Source organism: Trichosurus vulpecula, chromosome 7 (assembly GCF_011100635.1).
Source record: "Trichosurus vulpecula isolate mTriVul1 chromosome 7, mTriVul1.pri, whole genome shotgun sequence".
Taxonomy (NCBI): domain Eukaryota; kingdom Metazoa; phylum Chordata; class Mammalia; order Diprotodontia; family Phalangeridae; genus Trichosurus; species Trichosurus vulpecula.
Genome location: NC_050579.1, coordinates 189,354,896 through 189,362,191, shown reverse-complemented (window position 1 = coordinate 189,362,191; position 7,296 = coordinate 189,354,896).

The following is a 7,296-nucleotide window of genomic DNA, read 5'->3' as shown; positions in this document are numbered from 1 at the left end:
CTCCTAGATAAAAAGACAGAAGTGAAATCCTGCCCTCAAGGAGCTTACTTTGTTATAGAGACCTTTGGTACATACCTAAGTAGATGCAATACTTACCCAAAATAAGTACTTTTTATGTAATTTTTATAAATATATAGTATACAAATAATAAATATAATTATTTATGAAATTATAAATACTTTATATAATTTCTAAAATTAAACATTTTTGAGTGGGGGAGGGGCAGTAGGACCCGGGGGCCACTAGGAAAAGGCTTCATGGAGAAGGTAAAGCTTGAACAGAGGTAAAGGAGAGGAGTCAATGCATTCCAGGCTAGTATTATAGCAAACTAAAGCTGTCAGTTGTTATCAATTCAATACTGTATTTATCTATGAATGCATAGGTATAAACATTCTTCACTGACACAGATGTAATGATAAAGGGAAAAGATCACCCCCTCTAGGGTTGACCTGTGTTCAGATTCTGTTTCTGATGCTTACTACCTGTGCGACTCTGGACACATCATTTTAATTTCCTGGATCTTAATTTCCTTTTTTTTGGTAAAATGAGGTAATTGTCTTCTGAGGTCACTTCAAGGGCTTTATCTATGGTCTTATAAGCTTGGTAGATATTTTCATGAATTGCTATAGCCAAAGGTTTCTACTTATGAACCTCTCTTGAAGCAGCTAAGTAGATGACACAGTCATCCACTGCGCTCATCCTTGAACAATAATAATAACTGTTATTTCTGTGACAGAGCATGTAGTGGTGCTGTGGATAGAGTTCCAGGTCTGGAGTCAGGAAGACTCATCTTCCTGAGTTCAAATACGACCTCAGACACTTATGAGCTATGTGATCCTGGGCAAGTCACTTAACCTTGCCTCAGTTTCCTCATCTGTAAAATGAGTTGGAGAAGGAAATGGCAAACCACTCCAGTACTTTGCCAAGAAAACCCCACATGAGGTCATGAAGAGTTGGAAAATGTTACTGAACACATTCTTTGTGGCACACTCAAGTTTATAAAGCTTTTGAGCTTCATAACAATCCTATAAATTAGGCCTTCCTAAAATTGCTGCCGCTTGCCTAAATTTTCAGCACATTAGCACGGATTTGAGAACCCAAAGTCATATCGATGTCATAATTTCTACATCATCTCTCACATCTTACTGTTTTACTTAGCTACCACCCAGGCTCTTATCACCTCATACTCAGACTATTGAGAGAACATCCTAGTTGGTCACCTTACATCAAGTCTCTCCCTACACCCCGAATCCATCCTCCACTTAACTCCTAAAGTCATTTTCCTGATACATAGATCTAACCATTTCACTCCCTTGCTCAGCAAACTTCACTGGCTCCCTATTACCTCCACGATCAAATATAAAATATCCTATTTGGGTTTTAAATCCCTTCATAACCTGATGAAACCCTTACCTTTAGAGCCTTCTTATACTTTGCTGCCCTCCTTGCACTCTCCTGGTCTAGCCAAACTGCTCCATTGATTAAGACATTCTGTCCTATGCCTGGAATGCTCTTCTTCCTTACCCCTGCTTCTTAAAATCCCAGGTTTCCTTCAAAATTCAATTCAAGTGTCACCTACATGGAGTCTTTTCTAACCTCTCCACATCCCCCAACTGCTATCTTGTACTCATGTTGTATTTATACCATATATACTTACATATGTTTGTGCCAGATCTGTGGTAGAGCTTTCCAAGCTCGTATTAATTTGATCAGCCACAGTTGGATGCATCATGCATTGAACCCAACATAGTGATGTCAGTTTGGTGCTCTTCAATTACGAAGAACAACACCCAACAGATGACTTGGTAAGCTCTGGTTGGAGAGCCAATCAACATGTGGATCATATTCCAGACTGGGCATGTTTTAGAGGATGAGAGGAAATAGTATAGTTCAATGAGAAAAGGACCTGAGTCTAAGCACCAGACCTAACATTTAATAGTTGAGTGACTTTGACCAAGTCAATTCACCTCTATGGTCCTCAGACATCTCATCTGTAACATAATGGAATTGGACCAGATAATGTCAAATGGCCCTTATGCTCCTAAGCTGTTAACTTAATTCCAGGATTATTTGACCTTAGTTGAATCATATGGTCTCTTCCACAATGTAGAGAGTGGTGTTGCCATGGAAATTGCACCAGAGGTGGTGGAGAGTGGAGTGCTCATTCAGCTGAGACCAATGCGATGGAAAGAATACTGGATTTAGAGACAAGGGAAATGAGTTCAAATCCTGTATATGCTATTTGCTACCTGTATGATCTTACTAGAATCACTTATCCTTTTGAGATCTTTGATTCCTCATCTCTAAAATTAGGGGGTTAAGTCTAGGTGGCCTTTAAGCTCCCTTCTAGCTCTCAATCTATGATCCTATGAATCTAAAAGGCCACGCTGACCATAGGCAACTGGGGCATAAAGGCAAGTACTTCCAAGCAAAAAGAAGTATCTTCATATTAAACAATGAGCACAGAAAAGGGGTTTTATAATAGTAGGAACATTTATATAGCACTTTATAGTGTGAAAAGCACCTTATTTATATTAATTCATTTGATCATCACAATAACCTGGGAGGTAGGTGCTATTATTACTCCTATTCACCAATGAGGAAACTGAGGAAGGCAGAGATTAAATGACTTGCTTGGTGTTGCAACACTAGGAAGTGTCTGGGGCAGGACTGGAACTCCAGGTCTGTCATTCTATCTACTGGAGGTATTTGGATAGAGATGGCATGTTCATGTGTCAAGCAGGTAGAGAGAGGATTCATGCACAGGACAGTGACAATTGAACTAGTTGGCTTCCAAGGATCCTCTTAACACTAGGAGATTATGAACTGGAATGAATATCTCTAAGTCAGGGGTTATTAACCCAGGAGTCATGAATTTTTTAAAAAAATATGTTTTGGTAACTTTCGATATAATTGTTTTTTTGTAAACTTATGTATTTTATTGTATGCATTTAAAAACATTCTGAAAAGGGGTCTATTGGTTTTACTAGATTGTCAAAGAAGTCCATGTCACAAAAACGGCAAGAAGTTTTGCTCTAAGGTTCCTTCAAGCTCTAAATCTGTGATCTTATGATTCAATCCAGCTGTTTCCAGCAAAGAAACCTTGTCTAATAAGGTGAGTATATGATTAAGTCTGTTCAATGTGGTCTTTCAATGCATTAAGAATTCTACAGCCATTATATTTTCTATGACATGAAAAATGGGAGTTGCTTGAATAGCAGTGACCTTGGGGTCAATAGAGCATACATTTCTGAGCCTCCCATCACGTCTCTCCTAACATCTGGCCCACTGGTTCTGGAATCAGAGGATATGGGTTCAAATTCCACCACTGATGCTTACCACTTGTATGACCTTGGACGACTCACCTGACCTCCCTGAGTCTCAGTTTCTTGTCTATAAAATGAGAGGTTTGGTCTAGATCAGGGGTATAATTCTGTTGAAATACAGTTATCTAGGTATTTTTTTAAAGTTCATGGATCTCAGGTTAAAAACTTATGGAGATGGTTTCTAAGTTTTTGTCTAGCTCAAGATCTATTGTTATATCCTCCTTCGGGTAAACAGGTAGCCATGGAATAGATAGTAGAAAACAGTAGCTGCCCCACTGGGGACCCAACTGGAACTGGCCAGTTGGGCAACACAGATCTTTTTCTTTCTTTCTTTCTTTCTTTCTTTCTTTCTTTCTTTCTTTCTTTCTTTCTTTCTTTCTTTCTTTCTTTCTTTCTTCCTTTTTCTCTTTCTCTCTCTCTCTCTCTCTCTCTCTCTCTCTCTCTCTCTCTCTCTCTCTCTCTCTCTCTCTCTCTCTCTTCCTTTTTTTTTCTCTCCTTCTCTCTTTCTCTCTCTGTCCAAGGCAAACACAAAGGTCTAAGAAGTTGATGTGACCCTGCTTCCCAAGGAAGAAACAGTTTCCTAGCCCTCCTCATGAGCATATAGACTACACTGTCTATGCCAGTCAGTTCAATTATGCCATGGGGCTTCCAGCTCCCAAGAAGGACCCCATAAGGCTGGTGCATTGTCTGACTGCTCACTCCCTTTTCAATTTTATGGAAATAAGACACACAGAACTATTAAGTCACATTTGAGTTTCAACTACAAAACCAAGTCTGCCACAGAAGACTATTATTGCTGAAAATTCCCCTTTGGAGTGAATGGACAAGAGTTTAGTTTCAAATAGAAACTTCTAGAATGTTATTCAAGTTAGGAATAAAAAAAAACATGGAAAGGAAGCTGTTTCGCTTTCCCAGATGACTGACACCACCAGAGATTACTGTGAAGGGGAAAAATTCTTATACTGTAATGATTTTAGTTCTCCAAGCCAAGAGCTGAGAGAGATCCCACAGTTATTAAAGCTAATAAATCAGGGAGAGAGATCCTACATGCAAATCTGGACAGCTTTTGCATTTTTCTGTTCTCAGAGCTCAAAGTCTTTCAAGCCCCCCTTCTTTTACCTCATCTACCATGGGTATCTTAAAAACAGCAAAGGGACTCCTGGGACTGAAAGTTCTATGAGATGTAATTATGGTACCTTATTTTTAAGGGTTTAAAAGTGCATCTTTATGGCCGTGTGCAGTCTCAGTAACTGCTTTATGTGTTTGATTGACATAAAACATGCATTGGCCTAAAACATTTCCTAGAATCACAGAAATGTGGGGCTTTAGTTACTTTTCCCTCCCCCACCCTCCCAGTGCCACGGGCTCCATTCTTCCTGTCCTTCTTCCTCATTTGTATGGTAATATTGATCAGCTGTGTTTAACCGAAGGCAGGCAGTGACCTGAGACAGCTCTGCTGGTTGCTGCTGAAAGCCAGTGAACTCAATTAAAGTATCCTTGACTCATGAGCTAGATGAGCACGTGGACTTAGAAGCATTATCGATCTCGTGGAAGGAGATCGTTAATAATACCAACAATGATAGCTAGTAGTTACAAAGCACTTTAAGGTTTGTAAAAGTCTTTACAAATACTATCTCATTTAATCTCCCAATAACCTTAGGTTGTTCAATTGTGTCTGACTCTTCGTGACCCCATTTGGGGTTTTCTTAGCAAAGATACTACAGGGGTTTGCCATTTCCTACTCTAACTCATTTTATAGATAAGGAACTGAGGCAAACAGGGTTAAGTGACTTGCCCAGGGTCACAAAGCAAGTAAGTATCTGAGGCTGGATTTGAACTCAAGTCTTCCTGACTCTAGGTCCAACAATGTATCCACCACACCATTTGGCTGCCCAAATAACCTTGGGAGGTAGGTGCTATTATTATCCTTAGAGATGAGGAAACTGAGACAAATAGAGGTTGAGTGACTGGCCCAGGCTCAAACAGTTAGTCAGTATCTAAAGCCAGGTTTGAACCCAAGTCTCTGTTTTGTTCATGGCTGTCAATTGTTTTCAAGTTAAGGGAGGGGGCTTGCCATCCTTTTCAGATATGAGAGGTGTTTTTATACAGCTGAGAGATAGTTTTAAAGTTTTATAGAGTGACTAATGCCCTTCTGGGATAAGCCAGGCTGTCAACTTCCCTGACATTTTTGGCCAGAATTCAGAAATGTTGGCTGAAGGCACTAGGGCAAGCCCCTGATTTTAGGAAAAGAAAAAAAGAAAAAGAAAAAAAAACCTCACGAACCTTTCACCACTATCCAGAGACAATAAATATGCCTGCATACTCATGAGAGAAGGCCTAGGCCTCATTCCAAAATCCTGGAAATGCCAAGCCTGGGGAGAAATGCAAGATCCTCTTCCTTAACATTGCAATGGAAAGGTGTTTGCCTTTTCCTTAACTGACTGGGGGCTCCACTTGTTTGAGGATGGGGTGGGGCTGGAGGGGTAAGGATGCTCATGTTACCCTGGAGCAGTCTCCCTGTCTGTAGAGCAGGATATGTTCTTAGATGGAAGACAGCTAGTTCCCTTATATCATATCTGAGGGAAAGTCACTCAAGTCTCCAGGCTGAATGATGGAAATGATGAACTTCCTCCGATAATTTCTGGGAAGTACACCTCCAAATCACACTGCCTTTACTTATTACTCAGTTATCTTACATTGGTGTTTACCAAATAGGAATGAGAAGATTTAAAGGGTATAATGGTATAGTAGAGAAAAGACTGGCTCTGGAGCCAGAGGACATGGGTTCAAATCCTGCTTCTCATGTTTACTTCTTGTGTGGTGCTGGGCAAGTCTCTGAGCCTTGGTTTCCACATTTACACAATGAAGGACTTAGAAGAGATGGCCTCTTAGACCCCTTCTAGAGCTATAATCCTAGAGCATCTTGGTTTCTCTCTGGCAACACGACTTTTTACGCTAATATTTTTTCCTTCTCGTGGGGGAAATCATAATAATTAGCAATTACATAGCACTTTAAGTTTTACATGACGCTTTATAAATATTATCTCCTCTGATCCACACAACAACCCTGGGAGATAGGTACTATTAGTATCTCCACTTTTCCAGTGTAAAGGTTGAATGACTTGTCCAGATTCATGCTTCTAGTAAGAATCCTAGGCTCTGTCTGAAATCAGGTCTTTCTGACTCCACGTCTAGCACTCTCTCCACTGTACTACTTGCCTTTACCTCCCTGTCACCCCATCGGTGGAATAGGAATTGATGCCAGTCGAGTCAATAGGTATTTATTGTATACCCACAGAACACAGAGTAGTCATGTATTATATAGAGCCTTTTTACCAATTGGTCATGTGAAAACATGCAAAAGTTTTTAATACAGTGAAATTCTTCTTGTCCAGGGACCAGTTTTCTGGGGGTATTTCATCTTTCAGAACAGTACTGGACAGAGAAAAAGCCAAGAAACAAATTTGAGTATTCAGCAGCAAAATAACCCAGTGGGTGTGGCTGAGGAAGGAAGCATGGAACAGCAGAAAGAGGGCTAGATGTGGCATCAAAAGACCTGGATCCAAATCCTCTCTTTGTCAATTACTATCAGTGTGATGTTGAGAAAGATACTCACCCTCAGTTTCTTCCTCTGTAATATGGTAGGGTGCGATTATGAGAAGTGGTGTCAAAGCTGCACCTGATGATGCCCACAAAACTCCCCAAACCAGATTAAAATGTAATTAGGAAATACTTAACAAAGTAAATAAAATACAATAAAACATAGATAATATTAATTTGTGCTTTTCTAAGTAAGTATTTGGCCTGCAATGACCTGTTTCTGTTTGAGTTTGACACCACTTAGAATTGAAGAATATATTTGATATAATCAAGGTATTGGTTGAGCTCATGGAAGGAAAGGAACAATTCTGCAATAGGGTTGGGGGTTGGGTGGGAATCCAATTTAGGCACTTGACCTTAGCTGAAATGG